This window comes from Macrobrachium nipponense, chromosome 18 (assembly GCF_015104395.2).
Source record: "Macrobrachium nipponense isolate FS-2020 chromosome 18, ASM1510439v2, whole genome shotgun sequence".
Lineage (NCBI taxonomy): Eukaryota > Metazoa > Arthropoda > Malacostraca > Decapoda > Palaemonidae > Macrobrachium > Macrobrachium nipponense.
This window is the reverse complement of record NC_087211.1, coordinates 18775125-18789280: the sequence shown is the minus strand read 5'-3', so window position 1 is coordinate 18789280 and position 14156 is coordinate 18775125. Positions and strand designations below refer to the sequence as shown.

Sequence of the window (14156 nt, the reverse complement as noted above, 5' to 3'; positions counted from 1 at the left end):
GTGTCGATGGTACGGGTACTGGGACAAGCCGTTAGGACGAAGAAAAGACTGTTAAGGAACAACCGAACTAAGTCCACAGCGAAGTTCGTAACTGACTTGGGCGCTCTGACAGCTGCCGACTGACTGCGTTCGGTAGGAGGCAAGTTGTCCAAGCACCCGAGCAAGTCACGTGACCTTCGCCTTGAAAGGGTTATGCCAAGAGACTAAACAAATAATTTGTTCGTCACCGATGCCAGACGGCGAGGTGATGATTCTCTTAAGGCATATACCCAACAGGCGAAAGTCAATTGCCTTCTAGAGACCGAGGTCCCTGATGGCAAGATATCTCATAGTATAGTTGACTCTCAGCTAAGGAGAAACAACACTATGTGTCGTTGAAGACGAAGGTGTACAGAAAATGCAACCTACGTCTTCACAGCTGAACCGAGAGAAGGATTCTCAAGATTCTGAACCTGTGCTACAAAGACTGAGAACGCTAACCACTATTCATTGCTGTCCGGTGAGGATCGTAGTTGCAATGAAAGCGGAGCGCTTTTCAGTAATGAAGACACAGGGAAATACTGCCTGAAGAACTGCTTCTCATGGGCTGAACATTTGGAAGTAGAGCTGTCAGGTCCGAGAGTAGGCGATGTCTTCTGACACATCTGTTAATTCGGGGCGAACAATGCACAATTGCACACCTGCGAATACGAGATATTTTGAAGACAAACTCAGATGTCTGCAAAATTCATTCGCATTACCGCGGTGCGATGCAGCGGGAGACTAGTACAGACTTCTGTTACCGTGCGGTAAACAGAAAGATGAAAGAGTCCAAGAGATATCTCTGTTGAAAATTCTCGCAATGTCGAAGGCGATGAAATCGAGCGTCACAGCAGTAGATGGTCCTTCATTATTGCGAGAATCCCCGTTAATCAGAGACCTAAGTCCATGATTGTTGGGTAGAGATACAGTTCGGTAGTCAATCAAACCAGGGGAGAGAGAGACGTAACCGACCGTGCATCTAGGAGACCTAGCTGATACTGAGCTGCTATCAATAATCAGGCAGTTCAATACGCAGTAGCTCTCGGTGACTCATCATCCTGAGTTGCCAGGTAATCCCTTCCACGAAGGAATGCGTTCGGCTAGAACCATCGAGCATAAAGAATACGCTCGAGCAATTATATTTAAACGAAACGGATTTCGATAAATACAAAAGCTGATTTGGTGTTGTCGTGACAATACCAAGTATCTAAAATCGAAACTGATAACTGCTGGGAGGTTGCAGGCAACCCCGAGTTGCAGTTCAATTAAGATACAATTCGTCTCGGTCACAAACCGTAGAGTTAACTACGGTATGCGCCTACGCCCCGGACAATTCAACTGTTAAAAGAATCATGTCGCGAGGGTAATATACGTAGTATATTTGTAGGTTCTGTACAACGACCTCCATCCTAAATTCTTTTCCCCTCGAGGAATGAGAATAAGGATTGGAGATCGACCGCCTTCGTTCTCTAGTCAAGAGAGTGAAGGAGAAGTCTTTCCCAAAGGAAAGCCTCAATGGTGAACAGAATACCGAAGACGATAGTTCAAGCCAAACTGGATGTTCCCGTCCGTTCTTCTCTTCCAGGTTAGTCGCCTACTATGAGATACTATTCTTTCAGCAGCAGTCTTCTTCCAAATGCTAGAAATTACAGGAATTCGAGCATAGGCGAGGTTCCCGATTATCGTGTAACAATTATCGGGGATTCTCGCTCACTGTGGACCGTGGTCGCGCCTAAGTGTTTGGATATCGTAAAAAACTCGAACACTCTGAGTGCGCTAGAAATTCCGTAGAATTCTAAGCACTCTGCGAAACCCCCACCGAATTCGTCAAACGATATCGGCTGGTGGTCCTCTCGATTCCCATAGAAATCGAGAAAGGGGCAGGATCCCTCCTCAACGACCGGGGGCTTACGTCAGGTAGGACCCGAAGGTCCCCCCGGTAGCGCAGTCCCTAACGTGGGATCTTACAGAGAAATCTCTGTAGGATCCCTCCCCTTTCCCTCGTAGCCGTAAGGAGAGAGGGAATGGAGGAGGAATTGGATACTCGCTCGCCTTCCCAGTGGAACTAGCAGTTGGAGAAGAGTAGGAGCAGCCATCGCCAGAGCCTGGGAAAACGTATCGTCAGGAGAAAACGTTTTCCCGAGGAGGGTTACGAACTCATACTGTAGGTAAGGGTCTGCCGCCACTGTGAACGTCGTCTGGGTGGGGCTGATCGACACCTGGCAGGAGAGAGCCGATACCGTCCTGCGACTCATTCCAGTCCTCGTCGAGGTCGAAACCTCTCAGGAGGACCGAAGGGGTATTCAAATACGGTGTCCGAAGACACATAGAAACGCCTCTGTCGCAGTAGAGGAGGTGGAAGTAGCTTGTTCAACCGGCCAGAACTGAGAGAGCCTTCTTGTCCGGAGACGAGAGACTACCTGGTTCAACACAGTCGGCAAGCTCCGATCGCGGCAGACCCACCGTCGGTTTGGGTTCCCTCTCGGGCCCCAAAACGACTCGAGCCGAGACGTGGGCTCTGCCGGTGGGAGCGGCGATCCTTCCCCGAGGTCGTTGTGCTGACGAATTAGCGCCATAACCTCGGCAAAGTTCCTCTGGATCTCGAAAGTCACAGCATCTTGCAGAGTAGGACCGTTAAGCCCTTCGAACAAGAGCATATTCCGAGAACCTCCCCCTTAAGGAGGGGGAACAGCGACAGCCCTCTCGGTCTCCTCCTGCCACTTGCGCGTACGTCCTGGTCGGTCCGAAGATCGTGCCTGGTACATACGGCGTCGTGACGGGATCGTGCGGGGCGCGCCCCTCACGATCACTGCGCTGTGCCTCGCTCTTCCCGGTGTAAACCGAGGAAGTTGAAGGCACGTGAGAGGAAGACCTGACGCTCCCCTTCGCTCGCTGGCAGAACCAGCGGGCTTGGAGGGCTGCAGGCGATCGCCAACCCGTGGTGGGGATCGAGCTGCAGGCCTAGTCGAGTCGTTTCCCTGGGGAGAACGGCTGGACCAAGAACAGAGACGACGATCTCGTGTGTCAGGGGAACTGCTGCTGGTTGCCGTACCCGCACGTTCCCTGTGGGAGCGACGGTCGGGCTACCTGCAAAGACCACTGTCACGGTGAGACCGGTGCCAGTCCTCACGGCGCGTCACACCGCTGGTGCCAGCCGTGGCTGGCACCGGCGATCGGGAGGACCTCTTCCCAGCCTCGGCACGTGGCCAGTCAGAGACCGTCACGTTAGCCCGGGTAGCCAGCTGATCGCCGTGAGAGCGAGAGCTGGCCTGGTGGGAGGCGCCTGAGCGGCTCTCACCAGCCTTCCACTCCATGCCGTGAACCTGGTGCCGAGCGAGCTCTGGCACCTGATTCTTGGCTGCACGGTCATTGGTAGGTGACGGTACACTCGGTATCTCTCGCGAACGAGAGGCCGAGACGGAACCTGGTGTAGTGGCAGAGCCCCTGACACCAGGCGAGGAAGTACCGGTGTTAGCCGGTACCCCTCTGGTCCCCGTAGTCTTCTTCCTTGCGGAAGAAGAGACGGGCCCTGCTCCCGAAGGAGCAGGAGGACCAGCGGAAGGAACCCCCCCGTCCCACCGAGGTGAGACGGGTCCCGAGAAGCTCCCAAGGGAGACTTCTTAGGAGGGAGGAGGCAACCTTCTTCTTCCTCGGCTGTGAAGCCTTAGAAGTCGAAGGGGAAGAGGCGGCAGCCGACGACGAAGAAGATGAAGACGACACCCTCCTCCTCTTCTTCGTCAGCTTCCTCAGGACAGACGTAAGATCTGCCATCCAGGACGGAGCCGGGGCTGCTGTAGCCGAAGCCACAGGGCCCGGACGCACCTGTACAGACAGACCAAAGTCTGGGGTAGTACCACCACGAACAGGGACGACGTCAGCAGGTATGGGCATCTCAGGAACAGCAGGCACAGCCAGCACAGCATCGGCAGGGACAGCCAGCACAGCATCGGCAGGGACAGCCAGCGCAGCAATGGCAGGGACAGCTAACACAGCAACTGCATGGACAGTCAGCACAGAATCGGCAGGTGCAGCAGGCAGCACCAGAAACACAGGAGGTGGAGCAGCAGCCAGCAACATCCTGGTACCGGCGGCAGGTCCAGGGGCGAGCTCTAGGGCAGCGGAAGTGTGGTCGCGGCAGCGCGGCAACCACGAGCGGCGGCGGCGGCACGCCCCCCTCTCGGTACGGCGAACGGCACTTCACAGCGGCTGTAGGCAAGACTGTTACCACGTGAGGCGAGTACACCAGGTGAGGAGGGACGTCGTCACCTGGAATCGATATCGTTGTCGTGGTCACCGCTCCATGGGTGACCGCAGCAGGCCCAGACATAGAACCGCAGCCCCTGGACACTAGGCACGCCCTGCAAATCGAAGGACGCCCATACCTTACCAAGGTCCACCCTCGTGGCAGTAGCACCTGCGGAAATAACAGTAGTAGTGATTAGTGGGAGGGAAGTCCCCTCGCGCGGGGGGGGCGAGCCCCACACCGAACGAGCGGAAGACCCCGAATACAATTGTACATCGGGCACCGAGCACCCTCCCCTGCGCTCGACGGATCTCGCGAGGAGAAGAACCCAGATAACCTCCCCCCCGAAGGGGAAGGGCCATCTGTGGGAGCTGAGCGGGGGGGGGGGAGGGGGGGGGGGGGGGGGGGGGAAATTCTCATTCACCACCCCCGCACAGCACCCATGTACCCAACAATAATAAAAAAAGAGCCCGAGAGCAATCGTGCCCTCGGCACCGATTGCAAGGCATAAGGATCAATTCCCTGACTGAGCGGAACTTGAACCAAAATAAATATTGATGCAATCAATAATAAAAGGAATAAAATGAAAAAGAATCTTGCATTACAATTCACTTCACAATGAATAAGGGCTCGGATCGAACGCATTTGTGCCCTCGGTACCGAGCGCAAGGGTAAAAGGATCCATTCCCGATTATGAACGGAAACCTTGATCCAAAATTAATTGATGCAATCAAAATATATATTGAAAATGAAAAAGAATACTGCGCTTGCGATTCACTTCATACAAAATAAAAAGGGGAAGGATCAATTCCCAGGTAAGAGCGGAAACATTGATCCAAGTAAAAAATGCAATCTCGATAAAATATGAAAATGAAAAAGAATACTGCACTTGCGATTTCACTTCATTCAAATAAAAAGGGGAAAGGATCAATTTCCGGGTAGAGCGGAAACTGATCCAAAATGAGTATTGATACAATCAAAAATAAATATATGAAAATGAAAAAGAATACTGTACTTGCGATTCCACTTCCATACAGAATAAGTTTTCGTGCCGAGCGCATTCGCTCGGCAACGAGCATACAGGTCAAAAAAATATAAATGCAAAAGGGTACTTACGATTTTCATCTACACATTTCCACCAAAATATAAGCTCGGAGCGAGCGCTCTCCCGCCCTCGGCACCGAGCATACACAATACGAGGATCATTTCTGGGAAATATGAATTCCCGCACTTACGCCCTTCAGTCCCGGCACTCGGGTAATCGGAGGGCGTGAGAAACCAAGATCCTTTAATTCACTATTGAATTCAATGGAAATAAATATGAAATGATTGTACTTACAATTCAGTTTCACTAGATAAATAGAAAAAGAAAAACACAACCATGCGAAAGCAACGACGATGAAGCGGGCAGAGAGCGATGATACACGTCTACACGCCAGCAGGCCGAAAGCAAAAGTGGTTTGTTTACCTCCCAGTTGCGCGCGCGCGCCTGTCGGACAAGCAGTTAACTACCGAACCCCTTGTTCGAAAGCTTACGACCTATCCAGCTGCCGCTAGTACCTTCCTATTGTAAAAGGACCGAAGGTTTGTATGCCGTGTCGGAACAATTAAGAGCTCTTCCTAACCATTTTCTACAGGATAGGACGAGTGGTACTTCTTGCCCCCAAGATTGTGTCTGCAGACACGTATGGCCCTAGCGAGCAGCAGATCTCATATGCTATCTTCACATCTCGCAGGGAGTGTGAAGTGAACACAGAGTTGCTTCGCTAAAACATGGTACTCAGGATGTTGCTGAGTGCCATGCTCTGTTGAAATGCTTCCGAGGCCGCGCCCTCACCTCGTGAGCATTCAGATAAAAAGATTTCAAAATGAGGTTATTATGATATAACAAAGTTTCATGTATACTTACCTGGCAGGTATATATATAGCTATATTCTCTGTTCGCACTGGCAGAATTTTCAAAACTCGCGGCAACCGCTAGATCACTGGTAGTTCAGGTGATCGCCACCCCCCCCCGCTCAAAACCGTGGCGCTGGTGCTCGAATCATTCCCATTTTCGTCAGATTTTTCTCTGAACCCTGTCTCCTGAGGGGAGGTGGGAATTTGGGAATTTATATATACCTGCCAGGTAAGTATACATGAAACTTTGTTTTTTTTTTTATATCATAATAACCTCATTTTCATGTATTGACACTTACCTGGCAGGTATATATATAGCTGATTGACACATTTGGAGGTGGGTCAAAGACAGCAACATTGTAAGAGTTTTAAAAATTTAAAATTCAAAATACTCTTAGATTCCTTACCTGCTAAGGTAGCTGACTTCAGCATTCCTGCCTCTTAGCCTGCTAAACCTTAGTAGCTTCCAACTAGGACGTGACCTATTAGTTGATGAAGCTAAATACAAGGGTCTGACAACTGGACGGGACCAATTTGTTGACAGGAAACCCTAGCCCTCTCTTACCACGGGCATTCATGCTAGGAAAAGTTAGACCACCTGAACCACACACAAAACTAACCTAACACACTACACTTCACAGACTGAAGAGGAAATAACCCTCTCAGACAACCGTAAAAAACAACACCACTTCATTAAAATACCTAGCATGTTAGTAAGTTATGGGTGGAAAATCCTTTGCCCAATATGCTCCTGAGGATACATATGGACCCAACGTTTGACAATTGTCAAACGTTGTTTTGACGTTTCTAAGGTAATGACTTGCAAACACTGAATTAGTCCTCCAAAACGTCGTTTCAATGATATCTTTGAGGGCCATATTCTTTTAAAAGCCAAAGAGTAGCTACTCTCTCACTTCGTGCGCCTTAACCTTAAGGATGCCGAAATTTTCTTCTTGGCATAACATATGAGATTCTTTAATTAGTTCCCTAAGGAAAAAGGCAATAGCATTTTTGGTCATTGCTCTGCTAGGATCCTTCACAGAGCTCCACAGTGATTCTGAAGTTCCTCTAATCTTACTGGTTTTCTCCAAATAATAGCGCAATGCCCTTACTGGACAAAGAACTCTCTCTTGTTCCTGTCCTACTAAATCTGAAAGACCCATAATTTCAAACGACCTTGGCCATGGATGAGCTGGATTCTCGTTCTTGGCCAAGAACCCCCCTCCTGAAATGAGCAAACCGCTTTGTCATGTTTCCAGCCATATGTTTGCTAATTGCTTGCAGCTCACTCACCCTTTTAGCTGTGGCCAAGGCCACCAAAAAGATGGTCTTTTTCGAGATATCTCTCAACGAAGCTTGATCCATCGGTTCAAACTTACTAGTTCCTAAAAATTTCAGGACCACATCGAGATTCCAGGAAGGCGCTCTGTATTGGAGCTCCTTCCTTGTTCCAAAGGACCTTATGAGGTCTCTCAGATCTAGATTATTTGTAATATCTAGACCTCTATGTCTAAATACTGAAGCCAACATACTCCGATACCCTTTAATCGTCTGAGTTGACAATTTTATTTCCTTCTTTAAGTTATAAAAGGTAAGTCGGCAATTTGGGTCACAGAGGTACTGGATGAAGAAAATCTTCCGACTCTTGCCACCCCACTTGCGAAAGATTTCCCACTTCGCCTGGTACACCTTAATAGAGAGGCTCTTCTAGCTCCGGCCACCGCTCTGGCCGCCTCTTCTAGAAAATCCCCTCGCTCTGACAAGTCTTTCGATAGTCTGAACGCAGTCAGACCCAGCAGCGGGGTGTTCTTGTGGTACCTGTTGAAGTGAGGCTGTTTGAGTAGATCTACTCTTGCTGGAAGTTTCCTTGGTACATCTATTGTCCATTGTCCAGTACCTCTGTGAACCAATCTCGGGCCGGCCAGTATGGAGCTATGAGAGTCATTCTTGTCCCTTGACTCTCCCTGAATTTCTTCAAAACCTTTCCTAATATCTTGAACGGGGGAAAGGCGTAGACGTCTAGCCCCGTCCAATCTAGAAGAAAGGCGTCTACTGCGACTGCTTGACGGTCTGGGACTGGAGAGCAATAAGTCGTCAATCTCTTTGTCATTGCTGTCGCAAACAAGTCCACCACTGGGGGGCGACCCCCATAATTTCCCACAGACTCTGGCATACTTCTAAATGAAGAGTCCATTCTGTTGATAGAAGTTGACCTTCCCTGCCTCAACAGGTCCGCTCTCACATTCTTCTCCCCTTGAATGAATCTGGTGAGAAGGGTTACGTTTTCCTTCTCTGCCCAAAGAAGGATCTCCTCCGCCAACTTGCAAACGAAGAGATTGAATGTGTCCCTCCTTGTTTGCGGATGTACGCCAGAGCTGTGGTATTGTCCGCGTTGACTTGTACCACCTTGTTGCGAATCACACCGTTCGTTGAACTCTTTCAAAGCCAAGAAAATCGCCATCAGTTCCTTCCTGTTTATATGCCAAGCCGCTCCTCCTTGCTCCCAACGACCTGAAACTTCTTGATGTCCGAGAGTCGCCTCCCCAGCCTGCGTCCGACGCGTCTGAGAACAATACATGGTCTGGGTTCTTTTGCTGGAGAGACGCTCCCTTCGCTAACTTCCCCGGAGTAGCCACCACGCAATTCCTCTTTGATCTTGCGAGGAATTCGAAACAGGAAGGGAATCTGGTTGCGATTTTCTTGGCCAGACTTGGTTCAAAAATATTTGTAGGGGTCTCATGTGAAGCCTTCCTAGAGAAACGAACCGTTCCAGGGACGAGAGGGTCCCCAGTAAGCTCATCCACTCTCGTGCTGAACATTGTTCTTTCTCTAGAAAGGCTTGCACTTTCCGGATGCACTGCTCTTGTCTGTTGGAGACGGAAAAGCCCGAAAAGTCACTGAGGAGATCAGAATCCCCAAATAAACTAGCTCCTGACTGTCATATTCGACTTTTCTAAGTTTCACCATCAACCCTAACTCTTTCGTTAATGTTAACGTCATTTCTAAGTCCTCCAGACATGCTTTCTTGATTGGGCTCTTATGAGCCAATCGTCCAGGTATAGAGACACTCTTATTCCTAGAATGTGTAGCCACTTCGCCACGCTCGCCATCACTCTTGTAAAAACTTGTGGGGCTGTGCACAGTCCAAAGCAGAGGGCTTTGAACTGAAAGACCCTGTTCTGGATCACAAATCTCAGTACGTTCCTGGATCCTGCATGAAATTGGGATATGAAAATATGCGTCTTGAAGGTCCAGGGTGACCATCCATTCCCCTGGACGTACCGCTGCCAGTACTGAATTGGTCGTCTCCATCGTAATTTTGTTTTCTCCACAAATAAATTTGAGTTGACTTACGTTCCAGTACTGGTCTCCATCCCCCGGAGGATTTCGCTACTAAAAAACAGTCGGTTGTAAAATCCCGGAGATAAGTGATCCAGAACAGGTTCTATTGCTCCTTTCTGAGCATAGAAAGAACTTGTTCTTGTAGTGCTTCTTGTTTCCCTGGATCGCTGGTAGTGAGCTCCAAGCTTCTCTTGAGCGATGTGCGCAAGAGGTGGTCTCTTCAGAAAAGGGATCTTGTAACCTTCTTTGGCTACCTCGACGACCCAGGATCTGCCTCCCTTTTCTTGCCAAATCTCCCAAAACTTCTGGAGTTTGGCACCTACTGATGTCTGAAGGACTTGTAGTTCATTGTTTAGTACTGGGTTTCGAACCCCTCTTGGACGGAGCTCTTCTTGCTCTGAAGGCAGGACGAGAAAAGGACTTGCCTCGAAAGGGCTGACTAGTTTGTCTTGATTCCTTAGGCGTCTTCTTAACCACCTTGTTGGGTAAAAATTTCCCTTACCGAGGAAGTTAACAGATCCTGCGTCGTCTTCTGAGTTAGGGAAAGCGAAATATCCTTGATAATATCCGCAGGAAACAATTGATCCGAAAGTGGGAATATACCAATTCGGATTTCTGGGCGTTAGAAACGCCCTTAGCAGCAAAAGAAGCATAGGAGTGACCTTTTCTTTAAAACTCCTGCGGTGAAAAGAGATGCTAATTCATTCGCGCCATCCCTTAAGGCTTTGTCCATGCAGGACATAATACTGCTTGGGAGTTGAGAAGCCGTTGATTCATTATCTTCCACTGTTCGTCCCAGAGCCCCCAAGGACCAATCCAGAAAATTAAAAACCTCGAAGGTCCGGAAAATCCCTTTCAAGAGATGATCTAATTCTGATGGAGACCACCACACTTTGGCCGAATTCAAGGCATGTCTGCGGGAACTGTCAACAATGTTTTGAAAAATCCCCCTGGGAGGAGGCAGGAACTCCCAGGACGAGATTTTCCCCCGTCGCATACCAAAATTCCGGACTTCGATGCCAATTTGGCAGGAGGGAAAGAGAACACAGTCTTGCCCGTTCCCTCTTTTCCTCAACCACGTATCAATTTCTTTGAAGAGCCTTCTTAGCCGTAATCGAAAACTTCATCTTAAAAAACGAGGACTTCTTCGGAGTTTTATTCTTGGAGAATTGAGAAAGGGGTGATGTCGGAGCTGCAGGCTGAAAAATCCCCTTCAAAAGTGAAAGAAGGCAATTCGTTAATTTCTTATAGTCCTGAAGAAGGTGCTTCACCTTCTTTTTCTTCCTCAGATTCTAAGTCTTCTATTTCCTCTTCTGCCGAAGACACATCCTGTAAACCAAGGTCTTGCTGCAGAAAATCTTCTCCAACCTCGTGGGAAGAAACCGGAACCGGCTCCTGCCGCCTGCGTCCTGCGTCCTTCTGAGCTCCGAGGTTGCGTCCCTGCGTCCTGTTCCGGAAGCTTGCGTCCTGCGTCCTGCTCCGGAAACTTGCGTCCTGCTTCCTGTTCTCGTAACTTGCGTCCTGCGTCCTGCTCCCGTAACTTGCGTACTACCCGAGACTCCGAAGCGTGATGAGAAGGAGGCCAAACAAACAATCATGCGTCCTTTTAGACGACTTGACGGGGAGAGATGCGTCCTTACGCCTCGTAGGAGGATGTTCCGATGTTCCCCACGATTTTAACTAAATTGGCTAACCTTCCTTGCATCTCTTCAAGGAAGTTCCTAGTCTCTGCTTCCTGGCGGGAAGTCTGAGCAAGCGGAGAACGACGACGAGGACCGGATCATCAAAACGAGAAAACTCGATCTTGAGTTCTACGATCAGGAGAAGATATCGGAGAGACTGCTCCGTATTCAGAAAGGAGGGCTCCTATCCATAGAACCGTCGTATACATGAGGTCGTTGCGTCTTGTCTTGACTTAAAGGATCTCCAATTTTAATCGGAAACCACCTCTTCCTCATCACTAGAAGAGAAATCTCGGGGGCTACTCCACCGTTCTTGAGGGTAACGCTCATCTTGAGAAGACGTAGGTCTATGCGTCCTCTTCAGAGGACGCGAAACTTCCGCATAACGTCCATACCTGCCTGACGCAGCACTATCTGTAGAGGAAAAACACTTCCCAGTGTCGCCTTTTCTATGACGCACTGCTGCAGCCTGGGACGCAACAGGACTGCCTGAAGGGACGACTGATCGTAAGGGAACCCCTCTCGCCTCCCTTCGACTGTCGACATGCCTTCTCCCTTGGGTCTGGGAGCTTGGCAGAGGCCTAGGTCTAGGAGCACAAGTGACACTTTCAAACGTACCCACTTTGTCTGTAAGACGCTGAATCTGATCGCCCATTGACGCAAGGGCGGCAAACACTTTTCACAATAATTAGTATCCTCAGAAACAGCAGCGGGCGCAGGAGAGACCTGAGGAGAAGGATTAACAACTTCTACTTGGGGAAGAACGGGGGAGAAATAACAGAAGAGTTCAAGCTTACTAGAAGATCCTGACCTCTCACTCCGAGACACCGATCTTCTTACTCTATCCTTTTCAAGTCTCTCAACATATTTTGTGAAAGTCTTCCACTCCTTCTCATTTAAACTTTCACACTCATTACATCTATTATCCCAAGTACACAAAACCTCTCTACACTTCTTACATACTGTGTGAGGGTCTACCGAAGCTTTCGGCAGTCTCACCTTGCACCCTTCTTTCATACACACTCGAAATACTATACCAGAATCAGACATTATAATAACTTCCAATCGCGATTGCCAATCCAACTTTCCAATACGATACCCAATAAACCATCCAAGTACAGCGAAAGTCAGCTAACGAGTCTCGAATTCTAGCAGGGAACCAACAACGATGTTGCCGGTTCAGTGGCAGAAAAAAATCTGACGAAAATGGGAATGATTCCGAGCACCAGCGCCACGGGAGCGGGGTGGCGATCACCTGAACTACCAGTGATCTAGCGGTTGCCGCGAGTTTTGAAAAATGATATTGTTATGATACAATAAAGTTTCATACATACTTACCTGGCAGATATATACATAGCTAAGACTCCGTCGTCGACAGAAATTCAAATTTCGCGGCACACGCTGCAGGTAGGTCAGGTGATCTACGTCCTGCCCTGGGTGCAGGATTAGGAACCATTCCTGTTTTTCTATCATATTTTTTATTTTTCTCTTCCACCTGTCTCCTTGCGGGGAGGCTGGGTGGGCCCTAATCGTATATATCTGCCAGGTAAGTATGTATGAAACTTTATTGTATCATAACAATATCATTTTCATACAATCAACTTACCTGTCAGATATATACATAGCTGATTGGCACCCTTCGGTGGAGGGTAAGAGACAGCTACTATATGGAATAGACAGGTAAACAACATATGTTGTAGGTATAAATAAAACCTTGGTTCCTACCTGATAGGGTGGTAGACTTCGTGGGTGTTTGCCCAGTAGTCTGCATCACCTCAAGAAACTTTAGCGAGATATGTGATCTATGGCCAAGAGTTCTTGTGGGTCTGCCGAAGGGGTCTTATCCACTTACTCGGCAGAGCCTGAAAGGACTTGTCAATGGGTGCTGATCCACTTATATGACAATACACCTTATGAAGGAGCGCAACACCGATCCCGATCACTGATCCTAACACGAGGGTTCGCGCTCAAATTGGAAAGAGTTATCCCCACACTCCTTTCAAAAACCCCAATAATTTCACTAAGTAAAAAACTTTAACTCAAAGTTAAGGATCAGTGTCGGCTCCTTATCCCAGTTAATGTATCCGCAGAAACGTATAAACCAAAAGAGAAGGATCTCTCGTAGGTTAACTTGACATCCTTTGTAATGAGAAGTCAACACAGAGTTGCCTCTACCGTACAACACAGCTAATATGTCTTATATGACATATTGTTATGTAAAGAACAAGAATTTGCAAAAGCGCGCACTTCCTGCGCTTTTAATTCTCAGCTGTTTGAAGGAATCAAGTCACTAATGAAGTGCTTAGGAGATCTCCATGTTTCAAAGAAGACCAGGGCTTGCTGAAATAGGATCTCACCCGACTGAAGCCTGAAGCCTGGCAGGAAACCTCGCGCCTGGCTGGTGCTTCGCTCTTGGTTGGCGCCTAGCGCTTGTCTGGTACCTTTCGCTTGACTGGCGCCTCGCATCTGGATGACGCTTCGCGTCTTAGCTGGAGATTCGCGCCTAGAGCCTGGCTTGCGCCTGGCTGGCTGCTCGCGCCTGGCTGGCGGCCTCACGCCTGGCTGGCGCTTTGTGCCTGCCTGGCGCCTCGCGCCTGCCTGGAGCTTCGCGCCTGGCTGGCTTGCGCCTGGCTTGGCGCCTTGCGCCCTGGCTGGCGTCTAGCTCCTGGTTGTAGTGGCGCCTTGCGCCTGCCTGGAGCTTCGCGGCTGGCCTGGCACCTCGCGCCTGGCTGGCGTCTCGCGCCAGGTTGGCGCTTTGTGCCTGCCTGGCGCCTCGCGCCTGGCTGGCGTCTCGCGCCAGGTTGGCGCTTTGTGCCTGCCTGGAGCTTCGCGCCTGGCTGGCGTCTCGCGACCCGGGTTGGAGTGGCGCCTTGCGCCTGCCTGGAGCTTCTTCGCGGCTGGCTGGTACCTAGCGCGCCTGCCTGGCGCCTCGCGCCTGGGTGGCTCCTCCCCACTTGCCGGAGCTTCGA

The 14156-nt window shown here is 49.6% G+C and overlaps 1 protein-coding gene across 1 annotated transcript in view; it reads right to left on the bottom strand.

Moving 5' to 3' along the window:
• LOC135196527 (zinc finger C3HC-type protein 1-like) overlaps positions 1 to 14156 on the bottom strand; it is a 200191-nt gene that overhangs the window by 165490 nt on the left and 20545 nt on the right.